We start from the raw sequence: 20,960 nt of genomic DNA, 5'->3' as shown, positions 1-20,960 counted from the left end.
CTCCGGGTTAGGGGGCGCAAATTACTTGCGTTGCCCCGAGTGCTGACAACTCACGCTACGCCGCTGCTGCCATCATTGCTTCTTTTGTCACAGACACTATTTGTTTGTTTTCTCTAGAAGTCAGAGTTAAGTTGTGCAGCTTGGTATATTCTTCACAGCATACTGAGTATGAGAAAGCAGTGAAGGTCAGAGATGTCATAACAAAAGAAAGGAATGAAATATGAGGACAACCAATGTACTGTAGAGTAGATGAGAACATTTCAAGCTGAAGAAAATGTGAAAAGGAAGTTTCTTAACCCAGTGCTGGTTTGTTTGTTTTTTGGCTTAGTGAATGTAGGAAGAAGAAAGAATACTGCCTTGCTTTGCATGGCAGATTTTGTTTATTGCCTTGATCTATAGCAGTGGCTTGTATAAAATGCCACATCATAGCAAACTGCATGGGAAGAGAGGTGGAGACACAAGGCAAACAATGAAACATGATCCAGTCATGCTTTGCTCTGGTTTATCTTCCTGCCTCTTAGAGTTGAAAACACAAAATAAGCAGGTTCGTGTAGTGCAGCTCTTGCTGAGTGTTTCAGAAACCTTCAACACAATTATCTTCCCACAGAGGCAAATGGAAATCCAATAAAAACAATACAAAATATGTATTTAAAAGACCTCTAGTAATCTCAAAGATTCTTAAAGTTCTGAGAAAACAATAATGTTTTTCCACAATCCTAAATGAGAAGAACCTGGGCATCTGGTGGGTATCTCTGAGGAGAGCATTCCAGAGGAAAGGAACCACCATAGAAAAGTCATCTTTCTCCAGCCATCACTCAATCATGCAATTAGAAAGTGTTGTTTATTTTGTTTTGTTTTGGGTAAGCTATTCTGTTTGGGGACTATGGAATGGGGGTGGGTGGTTTTATGCTGATGCAAAGCCCTCCAGATTTTGTTGGAATACAGCTCCCATCATTGGCTATCCCTGGTAGAGGTTGGATGGCCTTCTGTCAAGGATGCTTTAGTAAAGATTCCTGCATTGCAAGGGGTTGTGCTAGATGACCCTCGGAGTCCCTTCCAACTCAACCATTCTATGATTCTATGCACCATTTCCTTTTGGGTGAAGACAGGGGCAATGTAGGTGTTGAGCAGTTCCATCTTCTCTCTGCCATCCAACAGCATTGCTCTGTCTTCTCCATGCAGAGGGCCTACTTCTTGTTTGTTCTTCCTCTTGCTTCAAACATAGCCAAAGAAACTTTCATTGTTATTTTTAACCTCTCTTGCAAGCCTGAGCCCATTCTGAGCTTTGGCCCACCTGGCCTTCTCCCTTAAACTGTTGTTGTCTGGTTGTGCATACTCTTTCTATACTTTCTTACATTTATTATACATGTCAGCTCATCTGTAATCACCTTATGCAGCACATCTTGAGACACATCTTGAGTGTCAGCTAAGTGCTGAATCTTTGAGCTTTATTCACCAGGTATTCTTTAATTCTCTGGTTCTTCTTTGAACCTCAGCCTTAGTGTTGGCATAGGAGGTTTTTTTTCTGAGTGGTGCAGTTTCTATCTCTTTGCCAGATCTGAAAGGGTTTCTTTTTCTTATCAATAATGCGTTCAATCTCACTGTCATTTTCATCAAACCAGTCCTAGTGTTTCTTGGTTTGGTATCCAATAGTTTCTTCACAGGCTGCAATAAAGGAGTGTGGTGGAGTATCCTTCTTTGGAGCTCTTTAAGCAGAGGCTTGACAACCATATGTCAGGAGTGCTCTGATGGTGTTTCCTGCTTGGCAGGGGGTTGGACTCGATGGCCCTTGTGGTCTCTTCCAACTCTATGATTCTATGATTCTATGATAATGGATGTTTTTAGCTTGGTCCAGTGTTCCTCGATGTTATCAGGTGTCAGGGGTTCAGGAGCAGAGGCGAGGGCAAGGGAGGAAACAGAGAGCGAGGGGGAGGAGGCAGAAGAAAAGATGAGTGATGACGATGACCCGAGATCTCCGAGTCTTTCCAGTGAATCAGAAGATTCACAGAAAGGAGCGCCAGTGGCCAGAGCAAGGGGGGAGCCTAGGGGGACACCCCAGGAAGAAGGGTCCAGAGGGGGCTCAGAGGGCAGCAGTTGGAAATCGGGACCAGCATCACCAACAGAACGCAGTGGAGAGGAAGGGCGCCAGGTATCGAGCTCTGGCAGCTCGCAGCAGGAGGGAGGGCATGAGTCAGGAGTGGCCACACCTCCATCGGGGAGCGAAGAAACGGTCAGGCGGAAAGTGGAAGGTTGGGCGCGCGCGCCAAGTTCAAATGCACAGGAAGGTGGCGCAGTAAGCAGCCCGGAAAGGGAGCCAGGTCCTAAAGCCCGACACAAGGAGACATAAGGGTCCGGGGGGTCAGCGTCAGAAGCATCCCGGAAGGAAGAGACCACGGGGGGCAGAGGGACCCAGAGGAGAACGGTCAGGCGGAAAAGGTGGAGTAAGGCTAGGTTAGTAAGCTGGTGTACAGGGGGCGGAGACTCAGACGGAGCTTCGCCGGTCTAACCCATAAGACGTAGAGCTGCACGCAGCAGCTTGAGAATGGAAACTGTAACTCAATAAAGACTTTTACAAAGTGACCGGTGGCTAGCGTGATCCTCTGTGAGCTAGGATCTGGAAGCAGCTCTGACAGTAAGCTCCGTCTCCAATTGTGGGTATCTACGGCCTCGCGGAGAGGAGAGAAGGCAGGTGCCTACTAGCGAGCTCACGAACGGCAGACAATATGACGGCCGAACAGCAGATAGCGGAACTCAGAGAAGCAGTGACACGACTGAATGCCGAGACACTTGCATCCAGGAAGAGAGAGGAGGACGCAGCTGCCGCCTACAGGGATCTCCAAGTCAGGTTGGAAATGCTTACGAAGCAAGGGCAACTGACACCCAAACCGGAGGGGATTGGGTTGGGGAGACGAACAGGCGGTCTAGTCTCTCACTTCGATGGGAATTTACAACAGTACCCCAACTTTAGAGCAGATGTAATGTGTGCACTGCAACTGCTGGACAAAGACTTTAGAGATGAGCAAGAGAAGGTGGGATTTATCATGTCCCATTTGCATGGAGATGCTAAAGCGTGGCTGCGCAATTTGTGGAGAGATAAGGATCCGGCGCTCCAAGATGTGGATGCCTTTATTAAAGCGATGGATGGGTGCTTTTTATCAAGCATAGACGTGGATCTTGCCCGGAAGGAGGTACATGGGCTGAAGCAAGGGAGGGCCAGTGTAAGGCAGTATCACGCCCGCTTTTTTGCATTGGTCAGTGCCCTGGAATGGGACAGAGATTCGGCTCCAGTCAGAGACCTGTTTTGGGAAGGATTGAACAGCGCGGTTAAAGACGAAATTGCAAGGGGGGAGAGACCCCGGAGCACGCAGGAGATCGTTCAGAGGGCGCTGGCGGTTGGGGTGCGGCTGGAGGAACGTCCATGGAGCAGGGACGAAGGGCGTGGAAGGCGCGAACCAGCGAGAGGGTTCTCCTTCGTTTCCAGGGAAGCTGCGCGTGCGCAATCCACGCCTCCGCCAGGAGGGGGAGCGGAACCTATGGAGGTTGGCGGTGCCAGGGCTCAGTCAGCAACCAGAGCCATAGCGCCGGGAGCAGTCAAAGCGAAGCCTCCTAGAGGGAACCGGAAATGTTACATCTGCGAAAGAACGCAGCACATGGCGAAAGAGTGTCCCCAGAGGATCCACAAGCTCAATGCAGCCTCTGCAACAGTGACTGCAGCTACTCAGCACGGAGACTCACAGCAGGGAAACGACGGAGTCTGGCTGGAGACAGAGGCACTGGGGCCCAGCCAGACGAGTCAGTGAAGCAGTCCCCAGAGGTTTTGCAGCCCACAGACCCCCTCCCGCCCAAACCAGTAGTGCAGCTCACTGCATCGCTTCAGCTACCCAATGGCCTCATTCTAGACGTGCCAATCACCGTTGACTCAGGAAGCAATGCGGACTTTATAGGGCAGGACTTTGTCGATAAACACGCTATACAGCTGCTGCCTGCCACGCTGCCCCTACAGGTCGTCACAGTGGATGGCAGGGAGCTGCTAGGGGGGCAGGTGGTGAAGCAAACGCCACCTATGGTGATGCGACTTGGAAATCACAAGGAAGTCATCAGTTTTAATGTCACCAGACTGTCGGACACGCCTATTGTCTTGGGCATGAGTTGGCTGGACAGACACAGTCCAACGTTGGCGTGGTACCAGCGGCAGCTGGTCTTCGGCTCATCATATTGCGCTGAACACTGCATTCTGCCCCGGCAGGAGGGAGAGGTGGAGGAGGCACAGCTGCAGCTGGGGACGCTGCAAGCAATCCCCCACAAATACGCGGGATTTTTGGAGGTCTTCTGCGAGAAGGAGGCGGACAAGCTACCCCCCCACAGACCATATGACTGCAAAATTGACCTACTGCCAGGGGCGGCGCTGCCCAAAGGGAAGCTGTATTCCATGTCTGAGGAAGAACTACAGGAACTCAAAGAGTTCATAGATCATAATTTGGAGCGCGGTTTCATCCGAGAGTCCAAGGCAGTGGGGGGCAGTCCTGTATTCTTTGTTAAGAAGAAGGACATGCCCCAAAAAAGGCTTGTGGTGGACTATCACACCTTGAACAGTGTGACCAAGCCATCGGACTTCCCCATGCCCAGGATCGACGACCTCCTCGCAACGGTACGCAAGGGCCGCGTGTTCACCAAGTTGGACCTGCGAGGGGCGTACAACCTCATTCGCATGCGGGAAGGAGATGAGTGGAAGACAGCCATGTTCACGCCCCTAGGCACCTACGAATATAGAGTTATGCCTTTTGGACTGCAAAATGGCTCCCACTGTTTTCAAGCTTTCATGCATCACGTGTTAGCGGGGCTCCTCTACAAGACGTGCGTCTGCTTCTTGGATGACATCCTGATCTTTTCTGAATCGCAGCAGGATCACGACAGACATGTCAAGGAAGTGCTGAGCAGGCTACAGCAGCATAGGCTTTACGCCAAGCTGGAGAAGTGCCAGTTCGACGTGACGGAGGTGGATTTCCTGGGCTACAAGTTGTCTGACAAGGGGCTCGCCATGGACAGCGCCAAGGTTCGCGCAGTGTTGGATTGGAAAAGCCCGCGTAACCGGAAGGAGGTCCAGCGGTTTGTCGGCTTTGCGAACTTCTATCACAAGTTTATCAAGGGATTTGCTATGCAAACAGCGGCCATCACGGACACACTCAGCTCCAAAAAAAAGAAGTTCATCTGGACGGAGCAGGCGGAGCAGTCCTTTCAGGCACTCAAGCGTCTCTTCGCGTCGGAAGAGCAGCTACTGCATGTCAACCCCAGCAGGCCGATGAGGGTGGAGACAGACGCTTCTGACAGAGCCGTGGGAGCAGTCCTGCTGCAGCAAGACCCGCAGGGGGCTTGGAGGCCGGGAGCGTTTTACTCCAGGAAGCTCAGCAAGTCTGAACAGAACTACACCATCTGGGACAGGGAGTTGCTTGCCATTCATGCAGCTTTCAAGGCGTGGAGGCACTTCCTGATCGGCGCCAAGCACACGGTGCAGGTCTGCACGGACCACAAGAATCTGGAGCACTGGCGCACAGCGCAGTTCCTGAACCAGAGGCAGATACGTTGGGCTGAGTTCTTTGCGAACTTCGACTTCCGAATAGAGTATGTCCCGGGAGACACCAACGTCATGGCGGATGCCCTATCCGGTAAACCACAGTATCTGGAGGAGGCGACGCCAGCGGCCGCCATGCACATCTTCGCACCGACAGTGTGGGCGTGCGCTTCGGCAACAGTTGACCTGGATGCGGTACGACGAGCGTTGCAGGATGACTCCTTCGCGCAAGCGAAGATGGCAGAGGTGCACAGGGGCACGGCAGCGACCGACGAGTTCCAGGTGCGAGATGGATTGCTCATCCGTAAAGGGGCCATCTACGTGCCGGGAGACGAACTTCGCGCCAAGGTGCTGCAGCAGCTGCACGACGCGCCCACTGCCGGGCACTTTGGCAAGGAGAAGACGGTGGAATTAGTCGCCAGAGACTTCTGGTGGCCCAGAATGAGAGGGGAAGTCGCGGACTACGTGGCGAGGTGCGACACCTGCCAGAGGGCCAAACCAGTGCACAGACCGCCGGCCGGACTGCTGGAACCGCTGCAAACTCCGTTCGAACCATGGGAGAGAGTGGCCCTGGACTTTGTCACGGATCTGCCCAGCTCGAGGGGCAAGACGGCTGTGCTAGTGGTGGTGGACTTGTTCTCCAAGATGGCACATTTCATTCCATGTGCGAAGGTGGCCACGGCGGAACAAACCGCCAAACTGTTCATAGATCACGTGTTCAAGGTTCACGGTCTGCCACGGTCTATACTGTCCGACCGGGGGCGGCAGTTCATCTCGAATTTCTGGCAGAAGCTGATGGGCTTCCTGAACGTCAAGATCAACCTGGCTTCGGCTAGACACCCGCAGACCAACGGACAAGCGGAGCGGGTCAATGCCATCATGCAGCAGTACCTGAGATGTTATGCGAATCAACAGCCCACGACGTGGGTGGATTACCTGCCTCTCGCCAAGTTCGCCTACAACAACACGAAGCACGTGTCCACGGGGGTGACGCCGTTCTTCGCCAACAACGGAAGGCACCCCAGAACCTTCCCGGGACTGGACAGAATGGGGGGGGAGGAGCCGCAGACAGCAGATGCGTTCGCGTCGGAGTTGCAGGAGGTCCACGATCAGCTTCGGCGGCACCTGGAGCTGGCTAAGCACGCATACAAGGTACAAGCGGACAAACACAGGAGGGTTGGCGAAGAGATCCATGTGGGCGACTGGGTATGGTTGGCAGCCCACGCAATGCCGGCCAGGTCGTTAGCGAAGAAGAAACTAGGGCATAAACAACTGGGACCCTACCAAGTCGAAGAGCAGGTCAACCCGGTAGCCTTCAGGCTGACGCTTCCGGAGGGCTCCAGGATGCATCCGGTATTCCACTGATCGGTGCTCACTCCCTACAAGACACCTCACAGATTTCAGGAACCAGGAACGGCGCCGAGTCCGCTCCGAGAGGGAACCGAGCAAAGGGGAGTGCCACAGGAGGAGCCCATCAACGAAGTCACAGAGATTTTGGACTCGAGATGGGGGGAAGAGGGAGTAGAATACCTTCTCGCCAGAGAGGGCACCCCGGCCAGTGCCAACATCTGGGTGCCGGGCTACGCTTTGGAGGAACCTCTGCTCAAAGACAAGTTTCATGCCCTCTTCCCACACAGGCCCATGCCAGCAGACTTTTTCGACGATTGGCTTTTCACACCGACGCTTTCAGCCAGCACGTTCCGGGGGTTCGACTCGGATGAGGAACCGACAATGGACACACGTTCCCCGGAGGGGTCGACCGCGGGATCTGCCTCAGAACCCTTGTATTGGTGGGACGATAGACCAGAGGAACAGTGGCGCAGGAAGTGGCTGGAGGTTCCAGGTCGAGCGACGGACCCGGGAACGACTGAGGCGGAGACGGACGTGGACATGTACGGGGAGGATTTTGGGTTCGAGCACGGAGGCACAGAGATGGAGGCAGAGGTGACCATTGTCGACGAGCGTAGGGAGGAAGAACCGGAAGTCTTCAGTTGGAGGCCCGCCACGGGAAGCGAACTGTATCCGACATTCGTCCCCATGACACTGCAGCACCCAGCTCCCGCACCGGAAGGAGGGGAGGGGGGAAGGGGGGGCTTCGAGGGGGGATGGATGTCAGGGGTTCAGGAGCAGAGGCGAGGGCAAGGGAGGAAACAGAGAGCGAGGGGGAGGAGGCAGAAGAAAAGATGAGTGATGACGACGACCCGAGATCTCCGAGTCTTTCCAGTGAATCAGAAGATTCACAGAAAGGAGCGCCAGTGGCCAGAGCAAGGGGGGAGCCTAGGGGGACACCCCAGGAAGAAGGGTCCAGAGGGGGCTCAGAGGGCAGCAGTTGGAAATCGGGACCAGCATCACCAACAGAACGCAGTGGAGAGGAAGGGCGCCAGGTATCGAGCTCTGGCAGCTCGCAGCAGGAGGGAGGGCATGAGTCAGGAGTGGCCACACCTCCATCGGGGAGCGAAGAAACGGTCAGGCGGAAAGTGGAAGGTTGGGCGCGCGCGCCAAGTTCAAATGCACAGGAAGGCGGCGCAGTAAGCAGCCCGGAAAGGGAGCCAGGTCCTAAAGCCCGACGCAAGGAGACAGGAGGGTCCGGGGGGTCAGCATCAGAAGCGTCCCGGAAGGAAGAGACACCGGGGGGCAGAGGGACCCAGAGAAGAACGGTCAGGCGGAAAAGGTGGAGTAAGGCTAGGTTAGTAAGCTGGTGTACAGGGGGCGGAGACTCAGACGGAGCTTCGCCGGTCTAACCCATAAGACGTAGAGCTGCACGCAGCAGCTTGAGAATGGAAACTGTAACTCAATAAAGACTTTTACAAAGTGACCGGTGGCTAGCGTGATCCTCTGTGAGCTAGGATCTGGAAGCAGCTCTGACATCAGGGAATTCCAAAAGCAGATTGTCCTTAAGAGTCGTTTGGAAGCAGTCCCACTTAATAGGATCTTGAAGGGCTTGAGTGATCATTTTGTGCCTTGGTTTCCTTCCTTGAAGCCTGTGTTGAGGTATAATCTTGATAGCCATTGTGGAGCGTATTAATAGGTGATCTGTCCAGCAGTCATTGGCACTCGTCATAGCTCTGGTAAGGAGCACATCATGGCAATCTTCAACTCAGACAATTACATAGTCTAAGACAATTACATAGTCTAAGAGGTGCCAGTGGTTTGACCAAGGGTGCCTTCATGATGTTTTTAATTTACTTTTTTTGTCAAAAAAGTGTGTTGGTGATAACAAGGTTGTGTGCTGCACATATCGTCAAAAGTAAAGATTCCGTTCTGGTTGCTGTTGCCAGCTCCCTCTTTCCCAATAGTCCCAGGGCACCAGGGCACAGATCGAAATCTCGTCTAACTCTTGCATTGAACTCACCCAGGAGGATAATTTTATCCTCCTTAGGCATTTATGATAGGATGGTATCCAGATGAGAGTAAAAAAATCCTTATTTGTCTTCATCGGCATCCAGTGCTGGTGCATAAGTACTTAGAATAGTAGCATGTTGGTTTTTGGTGAGTTTTACTCAAAGGATTGAAAGTCACTCATTAATGCTGGTAGGGACTTCTAACAAGAGCTTCACAAGATTGTTTTTGGTAGCAAAGCCTACTCCATGTATTCAATGTTCTTGTACAGGTAGCCTTTCCCAGAAGAATATGTAGCCTCCTTTTTCTTTCTTCAGTTGTCCCTCACCTGCTCTTCGAGTTTCTTAAAGCCCTGCAATATCAATGTTAAAAAATCACAGCTCTCTTGCAATGATGGCAGTTCTGTGTTCGGGACGCTCATTATCTGTGTTATCTGACAAAGTCGGTATATTCCATGTTCCAAACTTCAATTGTCTTTTCCAACTTCTGGGTGGTGACCCCACTGGGCGCAGTAATCCAGTCAGGGGAAAAGGGAGACAGACTATGTTTAGGGTGCCTTTCCTAGCCCCCCCCCCCTTTTCAGGGTGAGCAGAGTAGATCCTAAAAAGGGCTGCTCAGCCATGGATACAGCTGCCGAGCTGTTCAACTGCCTCATACCTTGAGTCAGAGTGACTGAATCTATATCCACCATCCATGTGCCAGCCCTAGGGGCTTCCAGATCTCATGATCCTGCCCCAGTTACCATTTGCCGATTGCCATGGGACTTTGGGGGTTGGGTTTGGGATGGGTTTTTGGAAGACGCCTGTGCGTAAATTTGTTTTATGTGTGTAGATCAGTGCATGCTGACCAGACTCTATTCCGATGGCATGAGTAATCATGGCAACCGGTAGATTTTTATCTACTGTTGAGGACTTCTTGGATCATTCTTTTTCTAGCTCCTCGCCTTTAACCTTACCACCTTGGGTGACGCTGCTGGGAGTACGAGACTCCCAACAGCTTCGCTCACAAGGGTGTATCAACATGCTTCCTGGTCACAGTAAAGTCGGTCATGATACATTGGGCCAGGGACATTGGACATAATATATATTTGGAAGAGTGGGAAAAACTTTGGAAAAAAACTCTAAAATTTACAGCTTGTATGACGCTGAAGGAGAATATAATGAAGATGTTTTACCGATGGTATATAACCCCTGCAAAATTGGCAAAAATGTATAAAACTTGTAATAAATGCTGGAAATGCAGGGAAAAAGAGGGGTCCTTCTACCACATGTGGTGGGAATGCAAAAAGGTAAAAGGTTTTTGGGAAAGTGTATATAATGAAATGAAGAAAATTTTAAGGTATACATTTGAAAAAAAAAACCCGAGGCTTTCCTGTTAGGAATATTAGGAAGGGAGATAAAGAGTAACGATTGTAAATTGTTTCAATATGCAACGACTGCAGCAAGAGTCCTCCTGGCCCCAAACTGGAAACAACAGAAAATACCGACAGTTGAAGAATGGAGAATAAAATTGCTAGATTACGCGGAGTTGGATAGATTGACGGGGAAAATTAGGTACTTAAGAGACCAAAGGTTCATTGAGGACTGGGGGAAATTTGTGGAACATCTGGAAAACATAAGTGAAGGACAGATAACGCTAGTGGGATTTTAAAATGCACTGTGAAAAATGTAGGAATATTGTCTAAAGAGAAATGGAAGTAAGGAGTCAAATAATGTCAATATAAAGTATGAAATGCGTAATTTAAAAAATGACTACGGATGATTTGTGGAGAAGCTGAAGGAAGTCCTAAAGAAAGTAATTTGTGATAATAAGATGTAGAATTTTATTTTTATTTTGTTTTGGTGTAAATTAATAAAAATTATGTTTGAAAAAACATGCTTCCTGGTCACATTCCAATCTAGATACATTTTGCTTATTTGTATAAGCCTCCCCCCCAAATAGCATATTATAAGGACTTTTTAACAAACAAACACACACACACACACACACACACACACCCTGTACACATTTACCTCAGAGGAAGTTTCATTCACTTCAGTGGACTTACTTCTGAGTAGACATGAACAAGATTGTGCTGCTAGTCACCAAATTTCAAGTCTTGCATTCTTCTGCTGAACAGTATATATTGATGAATGCATTATTATTTATAAAGCCCTTTAAATTCACTCTCATACAATCCTGTGAAACCATCCTATTACTATACAGAACTGAAGACAGGTTGTTGTTATAGATTTTAAGACTAAAGGCTTATGTACACTTTCCTAAGAGTAAACTCCTTTTAACAGAGTTGACTTCCTTCTGAGCAGATATGAATAGGATTGCACATAGGAAATACATATATCCATAATTGCAGTGGCAGAGAGCTAGCCACATCAGAAGAAACCACATAACCCATCCTTCACTCAATCCAAAAAGGTTCCTGGATGTCAAATGTTACTGAAACACTGAGGAAAAGACACAGGAAAGGAGGTGCCAGTAACATAAGAACTGCCTCCAAAGTGCTTCACTATGATCAGATCAGCTATTTCATGGCAATTGTTTCAATGAAGAACAGAAGACCATCTCAGCTGTGAGTCTTGGGGACCTCTTCCACCTCATCTAAGGAGGGCAGAGCTGCCAACTGACTGCAGCTATGAAAGCTGAGGCTGGTATTCTTTAGTTAGTTTCAATTTTGTTATTATGCCCCCAATTGTCTAAAATGTTTTAAAATGTTTTCAACTGTTTTCAACTTGCATATTTTTAAATCTGTGGGGTTTGTGGGGTGTGTCTGCAAAGAGAGGAAATGGGGAGACCAGGGAGTCCCCAATCACAATGGTTCAGGGAAGGGGAAGGTATGGGGTGGGACAGGTGAGGTAAGGGGCACATGGCACAGACAGTTGGTGACTTGTGCTGTGTGCCAGCCCCTCTTCCAACCTGGGGAATTGTGGTTCTGTCAGCCAATCCTTGAGTCTGCAGCTGCTGTTGTTGAGAAAGACCTCCTTCATCCATGATCTTATTGTGGATATTGAGGGTGATTTGGTCTGAATCAGAGACATGGGTGAGTGAGCAAGGTTGAGTTGATCTCACTCAGCTGTGCCCACCTGTGTACTCAGGGCAGCATCAGAGCAGGCTTGAGGGCTGGGGAGAGGGAGTTGCTGTGGTCTATAGAGAACCCCCCTTCTCTCTCCAGACTCTCTGTCCAGCTGTAGGGGATCTAGAGTGTGTGGGCACTAGGAACAGAATAAGGATTCTGCTGGTATACTACCCGCATCACTGCCCAGTGGTCTCCCTGCTTGAGCTGACAATTTCATTTCCCAGAAGGTGGAAAAAGCAACAAGGGAATCATGTATCTTGGACCTGGTCCTCACCAACAGGGAGGAACTGATCAATAAAGTTGAAGCACTGGGAAACTTGGGGTGAAGTGACTATGCCCTGGGTTTCATGATACAGAGCCAAGGGAGCTCTGGGCTTTAAGAAGACCAATTTATAAAAGCTCAAGGAACTACGGGAAAAGATCCCATGGTCAGAAATACTCAAAGAGAAGGGAGCTTAAGATGGTTGGCAGTTTCTTAAAAGGTGAAATACTGAAGGCACAAATGCTGACAATTCCAACAAGAAAAAAGTGGGAAGCATCTAAAGAAACCAGTGTGGCTGCAAAAGCTTACAAATGCAGGAATCTCAACTAAAGTATATATAACATGTGGTCATCCAATCTCCACTTGAAAATCTCCAAGGAAGGAGAGTCCACCACCTTCCAAAGGAGTCCACTCTATTGTTGAACAGCCCTTACCATCAGAAAGTTCTTCCTGGTGTTTAGCTAGAATCTCCTTTCTTGTAACTTGAAGCCATCTTCCATATTTCAAGATAGCTTAGATATCTCCTCTTAGTCTCCTCTTTACTATACTAAACATACCCACTTCCCTCACCGCTCCTTATAAGGTCTGGTTTCTAGACCCTTGATCATCTTGGGCTGGATCTACACTGACCTTTTAAACATTATTAGAACAATATTAGATAACTCATTCTAAAACATCGCAGGGCATACTGGTAAATTAAAAATGTTCCTTACCTTTAACAACACAGTTACCATATTGCAGGTTAAGGGTTGCTTTGCAGCTCTCTCAGGTGTCACATCTTAATAATGCAGTATTGATGTTGCATCACCTTGCTGTCATGTATGGAGGTGAAAGCTTGACCATAAAGAAGGCTGATGGCTGAAGAATTGATGCTTTTGAATTCTGGTGCTGGAAGAGACTCTTGAGAGGCTCATGGACTGCAAGAAGATCAGACCTATCCATTCTGAAGGAAAACAGTGCTCCCTGGAAGGACAGATCCTGAAGCTGAGACTCTGAAAAGACCCTGATGTTGGGGTGATTGAGGGCACAAGGAGAAGCGGATGACAGAGGATGAAATGGTTGGACAGTGTTCTTGAAGCTACCAACATGAGTTTGACCAAACTGCGGGAGGCAGTGGAAGACAGGAGGGCCTGGCATGCTCTGATCCATGGGGTCACGAAGAGTTGGACATGACTAAACAAAAAATGTTATGTGATGAAAATCATACCCTTAATGTTATAAACCATGAGTGCAGACCCGCCCTCAGTTGGCCTCCTCTGCACATGTTCCAGCTGGTCAATATCCTTTTGAAATTGTGGTGCCCAAAACAGAACAGGGAATAGAGGGGGACTATTACTTCCCTTGGTCAGGACACTTGACTTCTGTCAGTGCAGCCTGGCATTAGTTTTCTTGCAGTGGACTCATGTTAAGCTTCCTACCTGAGTGCAGAACCTTACATGTGTCCTTATGGAAACTATTTTGTTAGTTTTGGTCCAATTCTCCAATAACTTGAATTCTATTTCTGTCTTCTGTGGCACTGGCCAGCCATCCCAGTTTGGTGTCACCTGCAAATTTAAATTTAAATTCCTTCATCCAAGTCATTTATAAAGACATTGAATGACAACAGGCCCACTTGCCACTTTTCCCCAAGATGATGATGAACCCAGGATGATGAGTGAGCCCTCTTTGGACAGCTGCCCCAAAAGAATAGCATTTTTATAAAAAATCTGCAGCCAGACCACCAAAGAGAACATAACAGGCAACCTTATATCCAGGGTAGAATTTCTACCCCATTAATATTTCTAATTTCTACCTGAAAATAAAAACCAGAGGAAATGTAGTACAGCACTTTTAGTACCCATATCACATTATGCTACAAGTGTGTAGGCTTATCTGGCTGGAGAGTAATTGCGTGGACAGGCAGAGTCCCCAGATCCCGCGCGGTCCCCCCGTCATGTGAAATAACGACCCATGACAACGTGCTATGGGATTAAATTGGCCACAACTTTATTAACTTTCAAATGTGGGTAGACCTTGGCTCAGGCATTGGGCGTTCTCCCTCCCCAGTCCCCAGCCGGGGACCTAGGGAGCATTAGGGTTGTCCAGTGTGTGGGGGGGATGGGCCGGCTCTGGAGAACATATGTTCAAGCAGAGATAGCTGCCCCCGTTACGCTGCCGCCGCAGGGGAGAGCAATGACGACCTTTCGGCGTACGGTCAAAGCCTCCCTTCAGAAACCCCTTTAACGGGGAACCCTGGTATCGCCGCCGCAAAGAGGAAGATGGACTAAAGGATTCCGCCCAAGGCCTGATACCGCCAAAGTGACGTTTTGCTACGGGAAAGGCGAAACCTGCCAATGCAGGGAAATTCCTTTCCAGCCCTTTAACAGCGACCTTAACGTAGCAGCGCCCGCATACCTGTGAAGAAAAGTTAACCTGCAAAACCTGTGAAGAAAGGTTAACCTGCAAATAAGACATTAACTGAGGGTGGGTAGGGTGGGAGAAGCTCTGGAGCCAAGTGAGGATTCCCAGGTAAGATCCTCCCTCTATTGTGTGGGCAGGTAATCCCTCCCCTACCTGGCCTGGTCTCCTTGGCAACGCTTCCCCCAGGTGGGATTGGACAACTGACTGAGGTAGGCGGAGACCTCCAGGTATCCCACCTGAGGGAAGGCAAACCAAGCCTATGCTGTTGGAGCCGCTCCAGATCTAGGGGCTGCGCGCGTCCACGCAAAAGGCGCCCCCCGTTTTAAGCATGGAGCAGTCATTGTGCCTCCCCAATCAAAGTACAAGACTCAGATTGTGTCCACTATCCCTCAGTCTACACTTCATATCTTAAATCACTCTTAATTTGAGTCTCACCCATCAAAACTGCCTCTATCACAGTCAACCCAGATTTCTAACCTCTCTGCAGTCTATTTTCTTTATCTTCCATAAAATATGCTAATAATTCTTGGTTTTTATTGGTGTGGGTATTTTTTGGTTTTTAAATAATAATAATAGGATGCTTGCTGAGCATTTATCTGCCTAACTGCTTAACGAGGGAATTAATTAATGTTCATGAAGAGATCTGAGGAAGACACTGTAGGACACTTGGTATTATTAATTTATTATCTCTTCATTATTAAATGTCACATCCTCTAGGATAAATCTCATAGTATGCTTAGCCAGTTTACAGTCCCCTACCAGCATGGTGTGGTGATTGCATCACTAACATCAGTTTACCCCTCCTAATCACATTTTCATGGTTGACAGTGTTAATACCTGTGGTTTCTTACTAATTCATTTGTTGCAGCACTGTCCAAATTGCTAGTCCCCAATCAACCTTCACAAACAACAGCTTAAGTTTTCTTGTCATCCACTGGCCTTTAAACAGCTCAAATGAATTTGTATCTCCCTAGAAATTTTTCCTACAGAACACTGCATTAAAATTAAGGTAAAGGTAAAGGGACCTCTGACCATTAGGTCCAGTCGTGACCAACTCTGGGGTTGTGGTGCTCATCTCGCTTTATTGGCCAAGGGAGCCGGCGTACAGCTTCTGGGTCATGTGGCCAGGATGACGAAGCCGCTTCTGGCGAACCAAAGCAGCGGAAGGAAACACCGTTTACCTTCCTGCCGGATCGGTACCTATTTATCTACTTGCACTTTGACGTGCTTTCGAACTGCTAGGTTGGCAGGAGCAGGGACCGAGCAATGGGAGCTCACCCTGTCATGGGGATTTTAACCGCCGACCTTCTGATTTGCAAGCCCTAGGCTCTGTGGTTTAACCCGCGTCCCGGATTAAAATTAGCTTTGCTATAAAGCATAGATGGAACATCTATAGGTTTTAGATTCAGGTAGGTAGCCGTGTTGGTCTGACGCAGTTGAAATAAATAAATAAAAAATGTCCAGTAGCACCTTAGAGACCAACTAAGTTTGTTCTGGGTATAAGCTTTCATGTGCATGCACACTTCTTACCATGAAGTGTGCATGTACACAGATGCTTATATCCAGAACAAATTTAGTTGGTCTCTAGGGACACGGGAGGCGCTGTGGGTTAAACCACTAAGCCTAGGGCTTGCTGATCGGAAGGTTGGCGGTTCGAATCCCTGCAATGGGGTGAGCTCCCGTTGCTCGGTCCCTGCTCCTGCCAACCTAGCAGTTCGAAAGCACGTCAAAGTGCAAGTAGATAAATAGGTACTGCTCTGGGAGGAAGGTAAACGGCGTATCCACGCGCTGCTCTGGTTCACCAGAAGCGGCTTTGTCATGCTGGCCACACGACCCGGAAGCTGTATGCTGGCTCCCTCGGTCAATAAAGCGAGATGAGCGCCGCAACCCCAGAGTCGGCCACGACTGGACCCTTTACCTTTACCTTAAGGTGCTACTGGACAATTTTTTATTTTTTTAAATTTATCTATAGGTTTGTATTTATTTGATTAATTAATTTATAGTTTAACCTACCTTTCAGCATACAAAGTACTTCTTACAACTCAGATGCAGCCAGGGAGTGTGACCAGTGATAGGGGAAGTTCTGGGAGAAGCTGGATCCTAACTGAAGCTATTGGCCAGCCTAACAGTTGCTGTTCCTGATTCCTGATATAGAGGATGGAACCAAAGAAATCTAGGAGGCCTGAGTAGCCTCAGGTGAGGCTGCATCACAAGGCTGGACTTGGCTGAGGAGGACAGACTCTTGATATGACACATAAGCTGTATAGATTTGCCTACCCTAGTTTAAAGTGCACATTGAGAAAGACCATAAAATATGTCAGGTATCATTGAAACCCATGCCAAACCCCACCCATTCCCACTTGGATTCTGGGTTAGTTGGGTTCTTATCAAAATGGGTAGTGTAGGCAGTGCCACAAATCGGTGGCTCCATTCATCATAATTCTGATGATGGAAAACAGTTCACAAGCTTGCAGGCTCCCTCCTTCCCTTCCCTTCCCCATTTCCTGAATGCAGGCTTCCCTTTCAGTTTCCTGTGTGATGTGAACAACTTTTAGCCAGTAAATCAGAACTGGCATACTATGGTTAGTATGATACTTAGCCTTCATTTTTTTATTTTTTTTTAATCTGGAAGGTAATTATTAGCCAAAGCTTGCAGATTCAGACATTGCAGTAAACTAAAATTGATTCTAAACAGGAAACTGAAAGGGATTGAACTGGGCCTGATTTATCCATCACAGCTGTTTCACGCTCAAGTGACCAAATCCAAGAAGCGCTGCCTATAATACCCAGTTGCATCCATTGTTGCACATTCATCCTATTAAATGTGGGAGGTTGCCTTACTTCAGCCAGTGGTCTGGTGACCTCTTAAGCCTTCTGGCAAGAGCTTTCATGATGCTCTTTTGTATTAAGAATAAATAGCAAAGATATTATAGCTTTCCATCAGAATGTATTTAAGGTTTTTTCCAAGGCCAAATCTAAAGACTCTGTCCTGCCCTCTGTATACTGTATCCATTTTGTTGAAATATTTTATTTATGTGAGGCAAATATCAATGTGCTTCAGAAATCTTTGCCCCACAGTATTCAGAGGAGGAGGAAGAAAAGGGAGAACAAAGAGCAGGGTTTGTCAAAGATGCTGTCACTGCAACATACCGGTACTTCTTGGCTGCTGTCTGAAAGGAGGAAATAAAACAGAAGATAGTAACATATTTTATGGGAGCTTCAGGAGCACTGAACTGGCATTGTTATTTCTCTACTAAAGCACATCACTGAGTAAAGAAACATAGCTCAAAATGGCATCTTTGAAAATCCTTATATAAACTCTGGTTATGAAGTTATTTTCTGAAACAAGCTTTCCTGCAGCTTGTCATACTCAAGAACTCAAGAACTCACTCTATATGTTTTTTTTCCTGTCCTTTGGCTGCTTCCTTTTGTACAGCTGCTCTGTGATCTCCTTTCCTTTTTCACATCTATCACAAGGGCAGGTGGTTGGCAGTATAGGAGCCCCAGTCCACGGTCAGCCACCTACAGCTGTTCCCTGAACCCACACACTTCCTGTGTGGTGACTCACCAGTGGTCCGACAGAAAGGTTTTGTCATTGTTGTCATCATGCCACAGTTGTATGTGATTTCTTATAAGCTTGATTTAATGCACTGTTCTCCTTTCTCTGAATAAACCTTTGGGCAGGTCTTATTGTATTTTGGGAAATAATGTCCATTAAGCAGGAATGGTGAGGTTTAAAAACCTTAAATCAGAAGAGAAAGCATAGATTTCAGTCAGTTTTAAATACCTCTGTTTTTATATACCTGAATATAGAGGTGCACTAGACTAGAAACAGCTAGACTAAGCACCAACTTTTTCAGATTCTGGACCTGCCTTTACCACAAACATTACCATATTTTATTCCAGCTTTTCTCATTCTCTTTAGGGTGGGGTGACCCTTAGATGTACCTCTCATCTAAACCTCCCACCATCCAGAGCCAATGGAAGTTGGAATCCAGGGACACCTGAAGGCTGCAGGTGCCCCAATCCTGTTTTAGGGTGACCAGCTGCAAAAGAGAGCAGCACTCCTGTTTGCAACACTTGTTTAGGACAAGTAATTTTTGCAGTTGATACTTGTCAAAAAGGCCATGCACACCAAAGCATCTTTTACACAGCTCTGAAAGAAGTGTGTCAGAGGTGCAACCCACCAGTGGTTGGGGTATGACCACCTCCTGACCTGTCAGTTGAAAAAATGAATTAAGTTTTATAGCCCATTGCACATTTTTCTATAAGGCTGATTCCCACCTACAGCAATTTGGAAAAGAAAATCCATAATTGTGCAGTCACAGGGGAGTTGCCAGTTGCCGCAAATGGTTCCTCCTCCATATGAGTGAACCCAGCGGCAGCATACGTCCTGAACATTCACATGGGAGGGAACACAAAAGCTTTAGCTGCGAAAGTATATTTTGCTGGTGATTTTAAAAGGTTATTTGTCCCTTTCTGAGGCGACAGATAATTATGTGGCTTGTGGTGGGCCTTCTAGTTTTAATCCTGAGATCACTACACACCCTTTGGCTGTTTTTGTTTTGATTCCTTCCTTCTGTCAAAATGTAGATGCATCTTGAGTCCTGGCTTGTCCTTTACCTGAAACGAAACACCTTCCTTCACCTTTGCTCCTTGCACACGCTTCACCCCACGGCCACTCTGAATTACTGGAAGTTAACATGCCTTTGAAGTTCTTGTTAGTGACAATGTATCATTGTACATTGGGGTATATGTTTTAATGGGGGGGCTGAGACCTCCATCCCACCTCAGAGGAAACTCCTTTCCCACCACCATCCATGCCAGCTTTTGAACAAGGAAGGGCATTGTAGCACAACCAAGCTTACAAAAGTAAGCAAGCAGACAAAAGAAGAGAAAAAAGAAACCCACCTCTTCACCAGCTTCTCTCAGATCTCTACTGTAAAGACTGTCTCTTTGCCTATTGGTTGGGTATTCTTTCAATCATCCAGTTGCTTTTTAGCTGTGTGGGGCCAGGGAAGCAGATGAAGTGTCTTGGCTGTTTGTTGGGTGTGGGGAGCAGAAGAAAGAGAGTGAAGTCCCAAGTCCCACAAAAGACTGTCTCTTTGCCTATTGGTTGGGTATTCTTTCAATCATCCAGGCATTTGGTCATTTTTATATAGTACTGTAGAGTTGAACCATGTGCCATTGTACTCAACCAAACTTTAATTTTGTGATGTCTCTATTTGTCTAATTGGTGTATTCATGCTTTGTGAAGGTAGAAAAAAACCCTTTCTTAATAAGTAATGTATTTTTTAGAATGAAACAATGTTCCTAATGGAATTTTTCAATATATTGTGATGGTATATAAATTGAATAAATAAATAAAAAATAAGTAGATTCATCAGAAATCTGATTAATGAAATTTACTGCCAGAAGCTTCACCTAAACTAAGTACTAATATGTTAAAAGAGTTTCATACAGTAGCAAGTTTAGGTCTTGCTAGTTTTTTACCTGTCCATATTAGTGGGGAGGAGAGCTGGCAACCAATAAACCACTTTGGTTTGATAGTACATGGGTAGATGAGTCTAAAAAGCCCAGGACACAAATTTTCATGGTCCTCTAGTGGGTATGGTGGCTCACTTACCAGAAGTAATGTCTTTAGCATTAATTCTGGAAGTCTATACACTATTCTGACCAAACTAAGCCTCCATCAGTATGACACCCCCCGCCCGCCAAATATGACAATAAAAACGCCATCCCCACTCCCCACCTTTAATCAATGATAAGGGGACTCATCAGGCATAACTGTAATTTTAACACATCAGTACAAGAATGAGAAACAAACAAATTTCAAATACAATAATATTCAACTTAGACGAGAAAATTTATGTCCCAGGCTTTTTACAGTCATCTACCCATGTACTGACGCGGGTGGCACTGTGGGTTAAACCACAGAGCCTAGGACTTGCTGATCAGAAGGTTGGCGGTTCGAATCCCTGCGACTGGGTGAGCTCCCATTGCTCGGTCCCTGCTCCTGCCAACCTAGCAGTTCAAAAGCACATCAAAGTGCAAGTAGATAAATAAGTACCACTTTGGCAGGAAGGTAAATGGCATTTCCGTGCACTGCTCTGGTTCTCCAGAAGCTGCTTAGTCATGCTGGCCACATGACCCGGAAGCTGTACACCGGCTCCCTCGGCCAATAAAGCAAGATGAGCGCCGCAACTCCAGAGTCAGTCACGACTGGACCTAATGGTCGGGGGTCCCTTTACCTTTACCTTTACCCATGTACCATTGGAAACCAAAGGGGTGCATTGGTTGCCAGATATGAAATAGCA

At 47.6% G+C, this 20,960-nt stretch overlaps 1 long non-coding RNA gene across 1 annotated transcript in view; it reads right to left on the bottom strand.

The window, feature by feature from the left end:
* LOC310706055 overlaps positions 1-20,960 on the bottom strand; it is a 542,773-nt gene that overhangs the window by 212,577 nt on the left and 309,236 nt on the right. The gene's annotated exons all lie outside the window — the stretch shown is intronic.

The sequence above is a fragment of the Podarcis liolepis genome, assembly GCF_965112155.1.
Source record: "Podarcis liolepis genome assembly, chromosome: 4".
In the NCBI taxonomy this organism is placed as follows: Eukaryota; Metazoa; Chordata; class Lepidosauria; order Squamata; family Lacertidae; genus Podarcis; species Podarcis liolepis.
Note: the sequence above shows the minus strand (reverse complement) of the source record. Positions and strands in the feature narration are given on the sequence as shown.